Genomic DNA, 20302 nt, shown 5'->3' with positions numbered 1-20302 from the left:
CCCAACGGCTCCACCATTCCTCCTGTACAGGCTCAACAGCTTGGATGTGTATTGGTCCAACTTGCCCAGGAATGTGGACTGCAGTGGCTTCAGTGTGACCCTGCGGAATTCCTCCTCAATCTGAGAGAGACCAAGAGATGTAGACAAGACATGGAGATGTAGAAACATAATGAGACAGACACACATGGGCAAGAGAAACAGAATAAGACATAGAAAAATAAATGTAAAGACTACACTGAAATCGACATTTAAGTGATTAGGGATGCTGCACCGGAAGTGTAAGAATACTGAATATTTTTTTCCACAGGTAATCAGGTAAGAATAGCTTTCAATCTGGCAGCCTCATCAGGTAAATATATCTATCTTTCACTTCAGAAAGTGTCACATAGGTTACAGGATAATGGCAGTGATTCTATCAAACAATGAAATAATGATTCATTCAAAATAGCAAAATTCACTTTGAAACTTTGCCAAAAAACACCGTGTATTGGAGAAGACGTGATCAAAATGTTCAACATACCTGGGAACACTCAAACAAGGCAGGCCATCGAGCTTTAAGGTCGATCACAGGTGGTTGGAGGATTACATAATTTCGACGCAGTGAGAAGGTTTTTCCCATGTTCTCATTAATGAGTTTGTTATCGTCTCTCTTCTGGTACTCATAGAGAAGCTCCACTCTCTTTCAAGCGTTGCATCAGTTTCGCCTTGTAAGAGCGTAAGAGATAAAACAAACTTGTAGAGTCACCTGGTAAGGATACCTTCATCCAGTGTGGTTGTAGAGACAGCTGGTAAAGATACATCATAGTTAGTTACTAACCACTGCAATTAACCAAAACTACACTATAATATAAAAAGGCCAAAATAAAATGCATGAAAAATAGTAATTCAAGTTTTCAGATTTGCATTGACCTAAACTTCTTTATTTTACATCTTCCACATTTATCATTTATCTGATGTTAATTTTATTTCTTTGCAGATTATTTCTGTTTTTGCATACATTCACATCTTTTCTGAAGCACACTGTACATTTATTCTGTTAGAATAAATTAGTCTGCTGGTTGCAGAAAGACGTTACCTTTCATAGACTTACATGTACATTTCTGGACTTTCCTTATCTTATTAAACAACTTCAGTAAATTTATATAAACATTAGTGAGTAATTTATACATTATGGGTCACATTCTGCATAATACTGCCAAACCATTATGATCTGAACAGTGGCTTGTGAGATTTTAACATCTCAAAAGTTGCACTGAATATTTTTCCCTCTCTAGCTTCTCAAACTAGCTATTGCTGTGGTAGGCTACTTCCAAGTACAACAAATTTATTAACAGCCTGTAGTCTTAGATAAGACATAAAACTTGATATTAATGTTTCGTTTTAATTGTTTGCTTTCTCAATAACAGCAAATGGCTATGCTGACGTGAGTTAACTGATAACGATAGGCTAACTTTTCTAGCCTGTTTAGCTACATGGTTTGTTTGCCGTCAAACAGATACGTTATCTTTACATCATTTTAAATAAATCCAGGGTACACATACAACACAAGTTCATGTGTAGGGACCCTACAAGCAACGTGTCATGTTGCGTCGAGCCTTCTTAGTATTTTAAAAATAACGATTTTGACGTGTATTAGCAGCTAGTTGGCTAGCTGCTAATACGCTAGCAGGCCTTGAGGAAAGCCACTTGCTAATCTTCAAATTAAACGAAAAGACGATGACAGTAGACCTGATATAGATATCAGGCAAACTTTATTCTTACCTTAACGTTCAGCCGACTCAACCATAAACTCAGCCTCTGGAAATGCGGTCTGCTGTTCAATCAGGAGGGAACGGGTGTGCGTGACTGCGTGCCAGTTCGCAGTATTACGGAACAGCGTAAATGAAACAAGCTTATTGTATGTTGAGTGTTTGTACTTGAGAAGATCGACTGGGATAACTAAATAACGCATGTAAATGAAAAAAAACACAATTTTATTGTATTATGAACAAATGCAGTTGAATTTCAAACGATACATTTTCATGTAAAGATACAAACTGAGATTTGTATTGTTAATTTCACAGATTTAATTTATGTTATATCTACAAATGCTCAGAATCACTTTTTTCAGTGTACGCATGTGAGATATTACTTTCCCTTTTTAGTAATTGAGCTGTCCATCTAAATGTATGTGCATGTCCCTGCTGATGAAAAATTACTATACATTACAAAGAAATACGAGGGTTAAAATTCATACTTACCTCAACTCCCAATCAAGGTTATAATCGTTAATGACAATAAACGAAATAACGAAGACTAGGTGGGAAGAAACATTGTCATTAACTGAAATAAAATAAAAACGAGGCATTACAAAAGAACGATAACTAAACTAAAACTGTAATGTCTGTTTGCAAAACTAACTAAAATAAAATAAAATTATCGAGTAAATGTCCTTAATTTTCGTCTTTGTCGATGTCTTTCATAGAGCAAATAACGTTATATCTTTCCGACCATGACATTTCCCGTAGACATGTATAGTTTCTGACTGGGAACCCAGAAATTTCGACATTCCATGTCAAATTGAGCACAACATGTCCGTGGCCGTGCCCCTCGCCTGGCATCATGGCGGTACCGAAAAGGCGGAAGAAAGCGGCAGTCCTATTTGATTATGACTGTGTCAGATAAAAGCAAGTGCCTTGCAGTGGAAGGTGGTAAAATATGTGGACAATTTATCACAGGGAAAAATTCCACAAATTTGAAAGTACATTTGAGAAGCGCACACAAGCTAGGAGGCTAACCTAGCATACCTTAACAAGGTAAAGAAGAACGCAAAGCCCCCTTTCCCCGAAACAGAAGCTAACCCGGTACAGGGCATGAATGTATGGATACAGGGCCAGGCAGCATGACAGAGACAACAGCAGGACAGAGAACACTATAGGAGGGCTTTCACCAGCGACTTGACAGCTGCTGGTTAGTAAATACGCAGGAACACCAAAAGCGGGAGGAAGCATGGGTTAATATGTGGATTGATACTGGGATGTCTACACAACTGTGTGAGTCCATTGACTTCAAAAAGTTTGCCACTTTACTCGAACCAAAGTTCAAAACACCTGTTTATGTATGTCTTCTTTAGTCTGTTGGCTATTTAGGTTTTTTTCCTGGAACACGTCACTTACACATTTTGCACTTACTGCGGCGTCTTCTGTAGATTGTTTACATATTTATGACCATATGTAGGCTACATTGTATGTACTGGTGTTATTGTTGAATACATTGTGAATACATATTTCTAAAATTGTATGATGTTTTTGTTGAGTTATTACACAATACTTTTTCTGACCTTTTTGAATCCCCTGACAAATAACCCATATTACAAAAAAAGACTAAAACTAATAAAAACTAAACTAAAACAAAGCATTTTCAAAAAATTAAAACTAAACTAAACTAAACTAGCAAACCTGCTTTAAAAATTAATTTGAAAACAAAAAGTCAAAACGAAATAAAAATTAAAACTAATGAAAAATGCAAAACTATAATAACCTTGGTACCAATTGGATACAGAGATATTTGTCCCTTTTGGTGGCTTGTTTATGGTCCAATAGAGCTCTTTTAAAGGGATTACGTTCCCAACACATTAAAAGACACCCTATTTCCCTATTATTTATCTCTGATATTAAGGCTGAAAATCACATTAGAGGAGAGGATCATTAATAATTTCCCTCTTTTTCTGTACTGCCTTTTACTAGATTTACTTTTATCTAAAGGGCAATTTAATCGGAGATGGGAAGCTACTTTTATCCCCCAGCGCCCCTCCTCTCTTTTCCTCTCTCTCTTTTTCTCTCACTGCTTTGTTACTACATGATGATCCTTTGTTCTGGTACTACTTTGCACACAAAAGTTCTGGGAAGTGAGTTTCTGACTCAACCGCCTGACAGACTCCTCCTGATGTGACATTAAATTAATAAAACAAATGTGGTTTGCCGAGATATAGCACTTTAAAGGAGGTAAGAGGACGGAAGAAAAATCCTCTTCCTCCACCTCAATTGCTTCGAAGGTGTCCTTTATTCTTTTCTTTGGAGTGTGTGCGTGTGCGTGTGTGTGTGTGTGTGTGTGTGTGTGTGTGTGTGTGTAAATGTGTGTTTGAGTACCTCACCTTCACAGAGTTTAAATCCTCCAAATCCTTCTCTGTTGGATGGTGGCCTGTCTGGCTGTTCTATAGTATGGAGATGATTCCACCCAGCAGCAGCTGCCTGCTGTAGTTTGTGGAAGAGTTCCAACACACGACAGTTCAGGGTGTGTGCCAGGAGTACCAAACAGGCATTATTGCTCAGCTTATTTTGCTGGAATACAAAATGTGTTGCTGGATTTAAGGGGACCATTTCTGCCTCTTTTCCATTTCAACTACATACCTGCACATATGTGTGGGAAAATGCACACGCTAACCTTTATGCTCTCTCATTAAAAAGCACAACATCCCATACACACCTATCACCTGGTGATCAGGGAGCTGAGACCTTCAACCTCATCGGTCCCTGGTTGGGAGGCACCACAGCAATCAGCCCCCTGCCTGCCTCACATCGATCATACCTGGCCATCACTGGGGTGGTAGTTATACAACACACACAATTACACACTAAGACACAACATGCCTTGACATCCTTATACCCAAACTCCCTCCTCACAGAGTATACCACCACCCCTTCTAGACCCCCACACACACACCACTGTGGACAGCCACATTTCACGAAGCAGTTTAGTGTTAAGTAAATGTTCTTTATAAATGCTTTCAAATCTTTTGAATCTGATGTGCATTACTGATGCGTACGAAAAGCTGCAGTAATGGAAGAATAAATGCAAGCATTTAGTGTAAATGTTATCACACATTATGTAAAGGTCATGTCGAATAGTCAAAGGAATAAGTGTCCATGAGCCTTTTAAATTTTTCATCCCAAGGCTTGGTAAATAAACACATAGCATGGCTTTGTCTTCATTCTCATTCCCTGTCTACCTTGCAGCCATTACTCATGCACATTTGCATATGGAGTAGTTAGGAGGCACTGTCGTTGTTTTGTGTGGGTGTTTGTGTGTGTGTGTGTGTGTGTGTGTGTGTGTGTGTGTCTGTGTGCTCGTACTGTATGTGCGTGGATCTGCTTTCATTTATGTCCAACAAAGGCTGACTGAAGAGCTCCCTGTTTCTACACTTCGTATTGATCCGTTAATTGTGCCAGTTAGGTGTAAACCTGAATCAATGCTGTGGTGTTGCAACAAACGAGGCACACAGGCTCTAAATTAATTACCCAAAAATAACAAGCGGGGCCCTTGGTGGAACAAACAAAAGGCAGAAGTGGTCCAAAGTTACGATGTTAGATCCAGTTGGGATGTTTTGAGCTACAGGAGAGTTCTGTTTGAGTATCTAATGGAATAGTCTTTCATGTGGGGATCTGAAATTGTCTGCTAAAATAGGCATAACAAATAGGCATAACAAGTGCAGGTTGGTTGGGGAGAGTAGGCATTTAATTTCTAGAATACATCAGAGGGGACTGAATTTATATTATATGTTACTGGAGAAGAAATTTTATGCATGCTTTCCAAGTGCTGATATTTAATAACCAGTATGCTGGAAGAATACAAATTAGGGGGCACACATGCACACATATATCTAAAAACTTGTTTCAAAAAGTAGAAGCCGTATATCTTCATTCATCTGAATATCCAGCAATAAAGAAATCAATATCTTGCTGCAGAGGAGAAAGATATGTCTTTGAAGCTGCTAAAGAGGTCAAAGCAAGAATGTGGTCACAAGAAGGAGATTGAGAAAAGTAACATGCCTCGCCGCCTCACACTCTCATGTTTACAAAGCTTCATCATTTGGTGACATTATTACAGCGAGCTGTGATCCTTCTCTGAGCACAGCGACTTGGTATTAAAGTGTTTAATTTAGAAACAGACATTTGAAGTAACACAAAAGCCCACAATTCCAGATCTCCACTTTTACTCTATCAAACGTCAAAATTCTGAGGGAAATGTCTTTTAGCATCTAACAGCATTTAATCCTTTTTCGTTTTCCTGACACAAGCTCTCCTACACAAGGCATCAAACCTTCATGTGGTTTTTCTAAAGATGAAAAGCTTTTTTTTTTTACTCAAGACATGTTTTTTTTCATGCACTCATTACATTGTCCTGTGTTTTTAGTCTTTTCTGTGGATAGCTTTTAAGTCTTTATCTCTTTGTTCTCTGCTGTTGCCATCCTAGCCCACACTTGCAATTAGTGCAATGAATAGTGAACATCCTCGTGCTCTTGATACTTCCTGTCACCAGTTCTTTTTTAAAAGATCATACGGTGCTGTAAAAAGTACAAAAAGTTGTAAAACTTTGAAGCACAGTGGATGTTTTGGGCTATTTAATGTCTCTTTAATGTAAAAGTGAAGAGAAATCACTACAAATTGATCCAAATTAAGTACAAATAAAAAAAACATGCCAACACAAAGTACCTTTTACTCATGACATCATTATGACATATCATTATTCTTGTCTTTTATTAGGTATTGACTGTCTCATCTGGTTTTGAAAGGTGTCAATGGGTGACTCGAAAGGGGCTTATTAATAAAATGTCTTATTATTATCCTCTTATGTTTAAATGATGACAGGCTGACATTAAAATAGGTTTTCAGTTGCTGTCAAACTGTAGCTTCCACGACTGCAGAATGTTGACCGTCTCTCACATCCCTCAAGGATGGTGCTGGAAAATAAAGGCAACCTTGACTGCAGTAATTACAGGCTACACATCACTACCCACCAATTACAGTGCAATATTTTGATTAGTTTGTTACTGCGAACAGAGGCCAAGGCGGTTCTGTGTGAGCCATAACAAGAGGGAGTATTTGAGAGTAAACAGAAAATTAAAAACCCCCAATGAGGAAAAAGCACAACCATAACAACGACAATACAACTAGATCTAATTTTTTACTTCTACTTTTGTTATATTCATGCAATAATTATGAGTGATTTATTTCTGAAAAAGCCTGCTTGTGAGAGATTAACCTTGCAGATAGTTATGGTTTGATTTTCTCCGTCTTTGATGTATCCATCTCTGTGCACCTGATTCTATCTGAGAAAGGATCTAAATTCCATTTAGTCTAAACAGGTTGGTAAGGGTCCCATTGTATTGCCACAGGTCTCAGGTCTTTGTGTCAATATGTCCGAAAACATGTCATATTTGAGATGCAGGAATTAAGCTTTTTGACGTGGGAGAGATTGTGCAAACTGTCTCGTTTTAGTCAAGTTCTTTCCCTAACCTTAGCCAAGTGCTGTCTAAACATAGTCATACTACATTTAATCATACTTTAGTTGCTACGAGTGGATATTGGTTTGCAAGAGCAAATTCTGTAGGAAACAAATTAAATACTTTGGTAAACAATTGGTTTCTAGGAGAGAGGATTGACTAAAGTGCAGGGTAAAACACTGCTACAGCTGTTCTTTTCAACTGGAAATGCTTGTAAATTGGTGGAGGATCACACTGCCATCAGCGTTGGTGTTCTCTCTCTCTGTTAGGGTGTATTTGGGTCAGGTCTGACTGTTCTCAGCTCCATTTTGGGTCCCTTTTTTCAAAGTGAAAATCTGCTTGAAACTGCACACACAGTGTTTCTAGATGCCCGTCAAGCATAGTGTGAGTAGGGTTGAGGGGAAGTACTGTGATTGAGGTCGGGACAGGGAGACAGAGGGTAAGGTTTTCTTTAGTAAAGAGAATTGGTTTGACCATTTTACACCCCTTTACTAAACAGTAAACAGTGGCTCCCACGCACACACATACACCGTTCACATACGTCACAGAGAAGACACAAGGGACAGAGGCTCAACATTGGGAGGAAAAGCTTAAATGCTGGTTGTTGGGCCAAGCGAGCAGATGAAAACAACATCTCTCTAAATCGGTTGCTTTCAGCCCTCCTATCAATCCATCTTCCCCTCCATGAATTCCTACTCCTGTCCTGATCTCAATCCTTCACACAGTTTTTCAAGCCATCTATTTCGGTGTTGTGTTTCACTCTCTCTCTTTCTCTCTCTTCATGCTATTCCTGGCATATTGTCCTCTTTCCCAGATGGTGGCTGATCTGGGGGACGTCTCACTCCGCTCACCACATATGGAGCCCCTTTCACTGCACAGAGAGCCTCTTGATCCCCCCCCCCACCCCTCCACTCTTTGGCTGGCTGGGGCGAAGCCAAACCCAGATCAGGTCCCTGTGGAGGACACATCCCTCTCACCGGGTGGCCAGGTAACCCAGTGCCAGGAAGCTGAGCTGGAACGCCACACAAATACGCTGACTCACAAATTCAAATTCCAATCCATTTCATGGTAGGTATGGGGTGCGCGTTGTATCAAATCAATCCCATGTGGTCTGATGCCACAGTGTGAAACGCCAATTAACAATGCTCATTTTCTCTCGTTGGTTCCTGAAGCCTGAAGGTTATATCATTCCATTAGAATATATATTACTTTAATAGATTCAATTTCATGATTACACAGATAAATATTAGATCATCTCTCGGGTGTTCGTGGAATGGCTGTCAGCTGGGATAGAGGATACATATTTACATTTTCCACAATGTGCATATGTAGATGTATGTACAAGATTGAATGCATGGGTTTTTGCTGTGGGAGTTAATGGGAATGTGCTAGCAATCTCTCAGCCTGTTAAATGCAGCTATATTCAGGGCTGACTTAAATAATAACTAACGTGCTTGATGCAGAGGGACAGGAGGGATAGCAAGAAATGACTGTGGACAACAGAGGTGGAGAGGGCGGCTGCAAAGCTGAGACACACTGACACTGAGGGAGCCGGGGAGACACACATGTTCATACATTTCTTGCTGGTATATAAAAATGTGCTGATTGTATTATCCGAGCGAGAGGGAGCTGAAATTGGCCAACAAAGCCACTGTGAAGAGCGGTTATTAATTGCTATGCGCTTTGTTACTGCCATGGGTGTAATGATCAGGTGTGGATTGTTTAATTCAGGCTTGGCATGATATGATGAGCTCTGAAAAGTTGATGTTACACATCGATGGATTTCTGTAGGAAATAGCACTCAAGAGTGATAACACTTAGAAAGACAAGGGGCAAAGAGACGGGATAGAATACAAAAAGGAGGTTGGGAAAAAAAGTTAAACTGGAAGGATTATGGAGACAGGAAGTTGCAGGGGAATGAAAGTGCAGTATGCTGATTGAGAAAGGGCACACATGAATGAGGGGTATGGCTCTCACTCACTCACTCACACACACACACACGCACACACACACACACACACTGATACACACACACCGACTGAGTGAGCAGCAGGGCTGTGGAGTGTAAGCAGGTGTCCTATGGGAGAGAGTGTACCATTAGCAGATCATTTCCCTCTCCGCTCCAGCAGGCCCTCCTCTATCATACCTCCGCTGTCAGTGCTGCCTCAGAGGATTACTGAGAAAGAGAGAAAGGGAGAGAGATGGGGGAGAGACTGAGCAAACGGGTGGTAGAGGAGAGTAGAGTGTGAAATTGAAACTTGCATAGCCCCTATGTGCCCTCAAAACTGTGATTATTACCCGGTAGGCATTTTTTTCCCGTTCCATTCCACATTCCTCCTGGGAAAACATAACCAGAACATAATGTACATTGTGGAACTGAATCTCAATTTTTACTGTATGGTCTTTTGTTACCATAGGCTACTATAAAGTAAAAAATAGTAAACATAAGATTCAGCTGCTGACAGAGTTGTACGAAACTTCAAATGCTTGTCCCCAGCCACGCAGCAGACACTGCTGAAAAATGTTTCTGTGATTTGTTGTTTTGGCATAGTGGGTCAGTCTGTGACCTGCCTTGATCCCTGACCCTCTGTCCCTCTTGAGAGCTGCACTAGCTAGGGGCAAAAGGTGGCCTGGCTGGCAACAAGCCTACTGTCATCAGAGATAAGGACATCTCTCCACAGCCAAAGCCCAGGGACCGAGGGAGGCGAGGCTGTGGAGATGGAAGGTCAAACAGGAGTAGGTGGATGGACAAAGGGTGAGAGGGGTGAGAGCTTGGTAATGAAGTGGGAGGAGAGAGAGATGAAGGGAGGTAGAGGGAAGCCCATATCCTAAACAGCTCTCAGCTGCTGGACATTACAGACATGTACATGTGGATATAGAGATATGCCATGGGGTGCTTTACTGTGGCATGGAAGCAGGCTGCAAAACAGTGGCAAGCTAAAAATAATAAGTGTACAGTACATATTGTACACATGCATTTATGTAGCCATATGTACCGGCAGAGGAATGAATATTTCAGATACACACACTCGTACATGCAGTCCAGCTCAGTGGGGAACTATGTTCATATTGGACAGTTCTGCAGAGCAAAATCTACATCTAAAGTTCAGCATTAATACATGAGACACTGTGGTCATATTTTGAGTGGCAGAAAGTAAGCATAAAAAGGTTGGAGTGATGGAAGTGTGTATTGTATGGTAGAGTTGCACACCATGGATAGAACATGTGTTTTATTTTAGTGACCTTATCCATACTGTAGCCATAGTTTATTAGCCAAAAGCCTTCCAAAGACTTTACTACCAAACCAAAAGTAATTGCACCCAACGCAATACATTCGGGCATGGTTCTACCTCATGGTGTGAGCAGTACTGGAGCAGTACTTGAGGAAAATTGGAGTGGGAGATGAAGCGATTATCCAACTTTTTTTAAAAGTCCGCTTTGCGCTCCATCCAAAATCCTCCCGCTTGCGGTCTGTACTTGCTCTGCTCACATGTTGCAGAGCACCCCCCAAACAATTCCACCCATAGGTGTACAGTGTGTTACCCCACACAGTTGTGGAATGATGATGTGTCAGGATACAACACTATCCTACCTCCCAGTGCAGACACTCATCAACTCTCTGGCCAACCTGCAATTTTATCACATACACTCCCAGGATGCGATGCAGCCGGTGTGTTACATGGATATTGTAGAAATACATTTGAAACATAATCTGGAGTTTTGCAGATTTGTCTAATAACAGTGTCTGGCAATAGGTTTGTGCAGTCAAACACACACACACACACACACACACACACACACACACACACAGTATTCACTGTAGTGACGGCTAAGTCCACATTGAGAAAACCCTGTGGCAAAGGAAGAGGCCTCTGAGTGACCTCAGCTAACAGCAGATTTGTTGTATATAAACAGTTAGCACAAAAGAAATAGATGCTCTCCTGTCTACATAGTATTTGATCTTGAAAAGCATTCTCTCAGTAGATATGACAAATAGTGGCCATAGACAAATAGCCTGTATAATATTTTTGAAAAGTGGTTCCAAAATACCCAATAATATATCACATCTTCGGTGCTCACGCTTAGACAAAGTAGTCCTCTCTGTCAGAACATCAATGACATGATGAATTAATGATTTGTGGGTTGTCAAACAACAACATCTCTGTCACAGCCAGCTATTGATGAGCCATCTCGCAATGAGGCTAAATGATTAGAGGTGGGAACGCTCTTGCGTGGAGTCACTGAAATATATCACATAAAAGCTAGAGCAATACATCTTCATCCGAGGCTTGTTCTTAAGTGTTTGAAACATGCACCAAATAAGATTTCATAATACTTTTACTCGAACAAAAAAAATCATTAAGGGTAGGAGAAAAAGTGATTTGTTATTCACATTAGCCACTCAAAGCAAATAGCTTTAGAAAGTAGGCAGAAATACAATGAAAGAACACTTATCATGGAGCAATGGAATTTAAATGTGATGACAAACCCTTCATGCCGCATTCTGATTGGTGTAATCTGACAACTGTCTGCAATAAGGTCAGCCAATCAGAAGTTGTTTTGGACAGCCACTCTTTGAAACGGATGCTATTCTGGGTGTTCTCGTTTAGTGAAATATCACTAACCCTTCCAGCTCTGACTGGAGCCTAAGGCCTAGCTTGGAGCCTGCTGTAACTATGGTTGACTGTATCCTCCCCAGTGAAATAGACAGAGGGAATTGCAGTGATAGCTTGATCTCATATTCATCTTATGATTCATGGATGACAATAAATCACAGCTTTGGATTTGCTTTAACCTATTTAAAATGTCTAGGGATCCAACACATCTAATTACAAAGTTCACAGACAAAGGAAACTTCAATTTAAAAAACAGGACTTTTTTTGTCTTTCACAATGAACTACTCAAATTATAGCCACATCTGCTAGTTCAGGTGCTCAGTGCCATGTAGGGTCGGCGCTGCCAAGGCTGACAGACAGAGTGACTGTCCATTGAGGGGATGCCGAAATAAAAAGCTTCGACCCGGATCAGTGAAGCATCCGACACACAAGCCTGAGCTCTTTGGGTCTCTGAGGCAGGAGCTGCCTTTCTGTCCCTCACTGTGTGAACAAACACACACTCACCAAAGAGGCAGAAACAAAAGCATGCATATACTGCAACACTGACAAAAAAAGGATTTAAAGACTTATTTTCTCAATCTGCTTCTTACTATGAGTGATTTTCTGCTAAAGTTAGAACAGTTTTGCTTCTTTCACATGAGTGCTTTCTGTATTTATGTTTTAATTATTGCTATCATTGAAAACCAAGTTTCCAGGGGCTTTAAATTGACTTAGGCTATACAAATATACCAGGATCACCCATGTATGAAATCCACAATGGGAATCTGATTTGATTGTAAAAGGGAAAAATAGTATGTAAGATGAGCATGGATGTATAATGCTTGAAAAAAAAAGAAAGGGGGACACTTTAGCAGACGCATGTGAGACATGATAGAAGCAAAATGCAGTATTAAAGTCAGGACTTTTTTTCCCCTCTCTCTTTATCCCTTCATCTGTACCCTCTTCTCTGTGGATGCCCCCCAGCACTCCTGGTTAACATGTAACCCCCTCTCCACAGGAGAGAGAGAGTTGTGGCTCTGTTGTGGAATAAAAGCTTGCAGCCTCTTCCTTTAATCTTTCTGCTCTGTTTTTGAACAATTCCCCCTCCAATTTAGACACCCTTCCTCCCTTGCCTCACACGCTTATTTACGACACTTATCAATCGTTGGTTTTGATTTACCTTTTGTTTCTGCCACAACAGCTTGAATTCCCAAATCTGTTTCTTTTGATGTCTCTGTCCCCTTTCCCCCCTTCATTCTACTTTTTCCCTCCTCCCTGTTGTCCTTTCTGTACATTGCTCCTCCCCTCTCATCCCTCAGCTCTCATGTCATAGTGTTTATACAATTTGGATAGTTGATAAGAGGACCTTGGGCAATCTCTTACTCAGTGAGACTTTCATTTTCCTCTGCCTCATACATCAATCTGCACCTCACTTTGTCTATCTCCAGAGAGTTACAAAACAAACAGCTCAAGCCAAAGTATATTTATTTTTTAAATAAATTTGTTTTCCCAAACCGGGGTCAGCTGCCAGCAATAAGTCGACAGTGAAATATTATTTCTTCTCCTTTACTTTCTTCCTTCCTCCCTGCATCACATATTTCATAGCTTCCTTGGTCCCAGTACTGTACAGTATTTGGTTGATCTTCTTGTGGGTCTTTTTTTGAACTCTTCTAAGTGAAGGATGGTCCCCATTGGCTGAGAAGAAAAAAACACCCAAGTCGACAGTCATGTGACAGGACTCCAATAGCAAGTGCAATTTTAGAAATTGTAATTATATTGCATGAGTCATAACAAATGTTCCAAAAAAATAACTTCAACACAAACACAAACACTCATAAATCATGAATAATCAAACAAGATTCATCATTAAAGTCAAATAGTACACCCACCCAGGTGTTCAGCTATTTTTGCTGATTAGACCTCTTCTCAGGATTGGGTGAGCGTATTTAGACCATGCTTGTTTGACACTTCCTTGAATCTCCTGGTTGTTTTGTTGCAACGTGGGTGGAGCTACTTTTTCTGCCTTTTAAATGTCATTGTGTTTTAGGGAAATCAAGTAAGCAAAGTGCTATGCTATGCCGCAACAGAGCCTCATACTTCGGGAAACTGGTGGTGTACCTGCGGACATTGTGAAGCTATGGCCACCGAACAGGAGTATCTGTGTTGCACGGAGTGGGACCTGTTGCGTCGCGACACCCAAGAGACGCAGTGTTTTGTACAGTCTGAAGATCCCCCCCTCTCTGATAAACAGGGGAACTTTTTTCCATGTCCCGAAAATAAATTGGAGAAGGCGACCCAGACCGGAGGGACAAGATGGACAGTTATCCACTGAGTAAGTACACTAGACAAGGTATGTTTTACATCGGTGCGATTATTTCAGATGACTGGTTTCCCGAAGTACGAGGCTCTGTTGCGGCATAGCTCTCTCTCTCTCTCGTAGCCCTTTCACGGAGCTCCCGCAGCTCTTCGTTCAATAAACTGTCGGTACACTTACAAAGTTCTCAATGCTTCGGTTAACATGCAGGTACCCTCATTATGCTACCGTTGAAGTTTGGTGATATTTTGAGCCTTTTTAGTGGTATAAAGAGTGATTTGTTTTTACTTTCCCTGTGCCCCGAATACTAGCGTTGTAAGCTAACCAGCGGTCCGCGCTGGCTTCGTTCAAGCTACAAACACAAGTGGGTACACATCTGTTAATAACCCCTAGGTTCGTTTTGCGCCGGAATTGTCCTTTAATGCTAACACAGTTTAGCATGTTAATGTTACATTTGCTAATGAGCACTGAATATGAATTACAACTGAGGATGATGGGAATGTCATTAGTTTTGCAGGTATTGAGTCAGAAACCAAAGTACCGGAAACATTTTAAATTTGACCTGATAATGGCGCTACAGAGAAAAGGTCAAGTTTATACTGGATTAAAGTGTCCCAGTATGTACTCAAGCAACATCATTGCAAAAGGTTTATTGTTGACCACAGTCCACTTTATTAACATGCCTCTGAGTATCCTGCTGCATTGTTCACTTTGTTTATAGAAATGAAGACCAAAGAAACTTATCAACGGCTAATATTGACAGCAAACATCAGAACAGGGTGGGTTTACATTGATTGTTAAGATGTCAAGGCTGTTGTGCCTAATAACAATCAGCTGAGGAAAGTTGCGTGTGTGTGTGTGTGTGTGCGTACCTGTGTCAAAGTCTGATTAGAATGTATGGGATGCAGAATAGCAGACAGGCATTGTGGCTAACGAGCATAGGCACTCCTAATCAAGGCTCTGCTCACTACTCAGCAGCAGCATAAGGTCACCTGTGATTGATTCAAATGAGAGGAAGTATTTAAAGCCTAAAGAGCTGTGTGAGCTTTAGCATTCTTGTATGCATGAATTGCTATGGAGTGTGTGGATTACACAGAGCGTCCTCACCCAGAAAACGACCGTATAGGTCGATTCTGCAAGCAGCTTTTAACGACCAATATTTATGTTTCTCGTGGCCTTTGTAGTTATTGCGGGAGCAAACAAGGAATTGAGGTATTAGAGAGCTAAATTCAGCGTTAAAAGGCAAGTTGGGGTGGACTTTAAATCATGAGACTGGGGTTTGGGTCCCGTGTGAAACAAAAAGTCATTGGTCCCTTTTTTAAATTGACCAATTTTTACGGACCGTAGTTCGTGATGCAGTTAAGTCCTTATTTTAGTAGTAACATAACACTTAACAGTATTTACATTTAGTAGTACATGACTCATTTTAAGCCAATCCCTGATGATGAAGTATTTTTGTTGCCTAACAACATTAACTACATGTTTAAAACTTTGACCGTTACTAAAACTGCCACGTGGTCATATGTTATGATCATGTGCTTAAAACGGCCACCGTGCAGCAGTAAATAGAACGGTCATATACGTACGTTGTTTTGGGAGTCATCCTATTCAATGTGTGTTGAGATTACAATAACACAACAGAGCACATCAGAGATTTGACAAAAGCCAGTTCCATGTTCTGTGTTTCATATCCTCCGAGAGGGCAGCCGCACAGAGGATTGTGTGAGAACAGGTGCACAGTTGATTGAGAACATCTTGAAATGTGTGGGTGTGTGTCTGAGTCATTAAATCCTTCAAATAAAAGAGTTGATTGAATGTGAACCCCTGTTGTTGCTATGACTTTTGTTTTCATATCCAAAGCTCTTTTTTCATCCACAGCTGCAGTTCAAAGCAGTGCGTTCACTGCTTTCAAGATTAAAGTTTATTAATTAAAGTTTAACCATTCAAAGCTGAGCAACTTAAAAGTGAATCTGTGTGTTATTACCAAAATTCTGGACACTTCGAGTCAGTCCAATTGGAGTCCTGTTCTGCATGCATAGAAGGTTTATGTAAGTGACTTTACAGTTCCTTTCAAAAATGTGTCACGTCCCTGGAAAATCACTGTCAAACACAGCCTTCGGTGTCTTCTATTCTGTTATTCTATTGTCAATAAAAGAGAAACTTAATGTTTACAAATTCTAGATCAAATAATGTAGGACCTATATTTGATTGGACATTTAATTTTTCCTCATCAGGTTTAAATAGAATCTGCCCAAGTAAGCCTTTGTCAAATCCACAGATAATGCAAAAAAAATATTATTAAAGGTCCACATGAATTTCACATAAGGTCAGCGCTCTGGAACCATGAGCGCAGCGCTTCAACATATATATGTCAATAATTGAAGAGTTATTTTCATACATCCCATCTTATAATTAAACTAAAACTACAAAACTAGACAGCATGGTGGCTTGATTCAGTTTGTCTCCTGGATAATGTAATAATCCAATAGCTTTATGTTATGTCCACCAGTTTTTTCTAATAAGTCATGTTGTGTCCATCATTTCAGCATGGCGGACCACTCTTAATACTGTTGGTGCTACAGAGAAGCCAGTCAGAATGCACGTGGGGAGTGGTAGTTGAGTTCTCACCTTAGGTTTTTATTAACCCAGACATTTTGTTATGCAGTTGTTACTCTTTGGTACTGATGATTCAACTCGGAGTTTCATTCCCATCCAAACCATGGAGGTGCTTCAACTATGAGTCACCTCCCATTGTCTATGGAGTTAATGAGCAGCTCTTACTTCCAGAGCCAACTCTATTAAGAATAATGTCTGATAACTTGTACAGATGCTTCTTGTGATTGGAGTTATTGCACTCACACAGAAACTGACAATGGACATGCACACACATACACACCGGTGACTCAGCGTAGTCTGCAATCTGTGTCACATACTGTACACACAAGTACACTGACAAGTGCTGGTATGTGGGTACGTTCAATCTTACAAGCAAAACTCAAACACAAGATGTATCTCTACATAAGCTAATCCTGGTCTGGAGTGATTTGTAGATTTGACTGAATCCCGACCTTGGTTTGGATTCTGAGATGTCCTGACCTTCATCCGTATGGAGATCTAAATAAGACATAAATAACAGCTCACAAAACCCTCACATATTTAGATGCATGAAGTACATTTTGAAGGTAGTTTTCCCTCCACATCTCTCCCCAATTGGCAGTATTAAGGTATCTGTGCAGTCTCCCCTTTTCAAAACCTAATCCATAACAGGATACAGCAGTTTTAATAGAAAGGTGTGTACCTTACCAAACCATATGCTTTTGAAGGAGGATTTGTCTTTCCTGAATGGATAGGAAACTGTTTTGTAGCTCTTTGGGGCTGAGTCAGACACAAAGTCTCTGGGTGAAAATGATTCCCAATCAAAAGCAGTCAATAAAGGTGTCTGAAGTGAGACGCCAGGTCAATATTAGAGTTTACTCAACTAAAAGTGGTTCATCTTGAGAGTTTTTAGCAGCAAAGTTGTGACTAACACTGATACCCCAAATGTTTGTGAAGAACAGGAATAAAACAAGCAGTGCTAAGTTTGGATTCTGAAATTGTGTGACTTAATTTCACATGAGCTACTTAGAACTAACATGGGACATCCAGGAGTCAGGAGTATGCAACAGAGGCAGAGACCTGCAATCATGTACCCTTTAATTAGAGAATGAGAGAGTACATATCAAAAATCTAAATCTGCTCAGAACAATTACCATTTAATGACATTCACCTTTCTCAGTGCTCTGTTTTCTGAACTGGAGAATCAAGGATGTCAGGGATTTTGGAGCCCTCTCTGCATGCCAGGTAATTGCAGCTCCTACAACCTTTTCGATGTAGCAAATTGAAGTCTAAATGAAGCTCTGACCTTCCATTTGCTCTCTCTTCATCAGTTCCTGTTTTTCTCTAAGAGGCTTGATTTCATCAAGGTTCCTCTCTTTATTTTCCTCCTCCCTTTGATTTAATCAAACCCACCGTCTCTTTGTTTCTCACCTCAGACCACATGCTTCATTACGGTGTTTGATAAGATGTGTCCACACTCCCCTGGATGTTTGATCTTTGTGAATTCAGTTGAAACACACAACACCACCATGCCCAATTAGTCCTCACACTATATATGAATCTACTTTATATTTATACTTTATAGTGTATCTTAATCAGTAGCTCAGTCAGTGGGGACTTGCCTGTGGAACCGGTGGGTGGCCGGTTCAATTTCAGCACGGACGAAGTACAGAACGTGGACTGGTAGCTGGGGAAAACTCTAACATCTCTGCAACTGCATGTCTAAGTGTTTTATAACACAAATATGAGGGGGCACACAGAACAGCTTTGAATATAATGTAGCTGCAAATATAGTGGTGTTAATATCATTGTACACACAGGGCCGGCCCTAGACTTTTGGGGGCCCTAAGCAGGATTTGGTTTTGGGGCCCTCCACATTGTAACGTTTCTCCACTTAATTTGACACTGAACCAACTTGTGTATTGTAAGCATTAGTTTAAGCACTCATGATACAGTAAAATACACACGTAAAGACTAAAGTGAGACCTTTTAGCAGCAACACTATCTTTAAATAGACTATAGTAAATATATATATATATATATATATATATATATATATATATATATATATATATACTATAGTCCCCACAGAGGTTATTGCTGGAAAGCGCGAGTTTCATTTTTTGCACGTGCATATGAGCGTTCATGCCCAACGCGGTTATCTTTTACGAGCTGCCGTTTTTAAACACCTGTTTCCAAACCTAATATATAACGTCAGTTGTATTTTACTGTCACTTTAGCAAGGCACAGAAGAGTGGTGGAAGTTTCACTTTGATGGTGTGTGTTTTTTCTCTTTTCGTGACCGGATAGTTCAGCTTCATATTCTCATTAATGTTGTAAACATTGTAACACAAGGGGGAGGCTAAACCCTTGCATAATTTGCGGATACCCAAACACAACGGGCAGCAGGTTTCCATTAAGCCCACTAATGTATCATCTCTTAGTTTAGATTTATAATGGGGGCAGTGCATAATAGGGTCTCTAATAGACTCTCATGTTAGCTCCACTAAAAGAAAAACACTGTACAAAATGGAAAAGCTGGAACTGATCAAATGCCCGGTCTTCTCGTCCTACTCTTGACAGTCAATTGGAGCTCTTTGAAAATTAGGTGATTTAATCTGAAGCTCATTTCACATTGCATTTAAACACACATTGTGTTTTAATGAGTGTTAATTAGGGCTTAACAGTACATTTTGTATTGATGTATTTGGCATGATAAATGGTGGCTTTCAAACTGTTAAAACTCTGGTATAGTGAGCTTTTACTGATCCCTCATAAACACATAACACACTGTTTCTAACCAACCATTTTGACCAAGCCTGTATCTTTAGGTGAAAGCAAACAACATGGAGGTGATGGCAAGAGACAAAGAAAAGAGGAGAGAACAGCAAGGAAACAGCTCATTATTACAGCTAATACTCTTGAGTCACTTATCACTAAGTAACAGCACAGGTGCAGTCAAGCCATTATAAACAGTTGCAAAGTGTGTCGGGATAATGAACGCGCCCCTTTTCTTTCTGGGGACGATGGAAACACCTGCAAAGGCAATTACAGACAAGGAGCAACAATGCACAAGATTCAACAGTGTTCACAGCGCAATTCTAATTAAACTGTAGGGCAGAGGGATTGGGAAAAAAAATCCCCATCACATTGTGTTATGGGACAAACAAAACAAGGACAAATCTACTGTGGGAACAGTTAGACGAGGAGCAGACTAACTCCCACTTCAGGGAGTGATCAAAAAACAAACAAATTGTGAGGGTATATATGCGGCTTCCTACTTGTCTGCTGCATACTATGCTGTTGACTGACTGTGGATTTCCACTGGATGCGGAACGTCTGCGGACCGGCTCCGCTGCGGAAAGGCTGCGTTCTCCGCCGTCCGTCAATATCCACTAGGTCCGGATTTGTTGTGGCACGGCTGCGGCCATGACTGACAGCTGTAGTCACGAGGACCCACAATATCTCGCAAATTCACGTAGAATAGAACCACAAAACCAACAACAGTTTGTTTCCATCCAGGGGAGTAGAGGGGAA

This window comes from Sander lucioperca, chromosome 16 (genome assembly GCF_008315115.2).
Source record: "Sander lucioperca isolate FBNREF2018 chromosome 16, SLUC_FBN_1.2, whole genome shotgun sequence".
In the NCBI taxonomy this organism is placed as follows: domain Eukaryota; kingdom Metazoa; phylum Chordata; class Actinopteri; order Perciformes; family Percidae; genus Sander; species Sander lucioperca.
The sequence above is the reverse complement of the archived record's forward strand: the minus strand, read 5'-3'. Positions refer to the sequence as shown.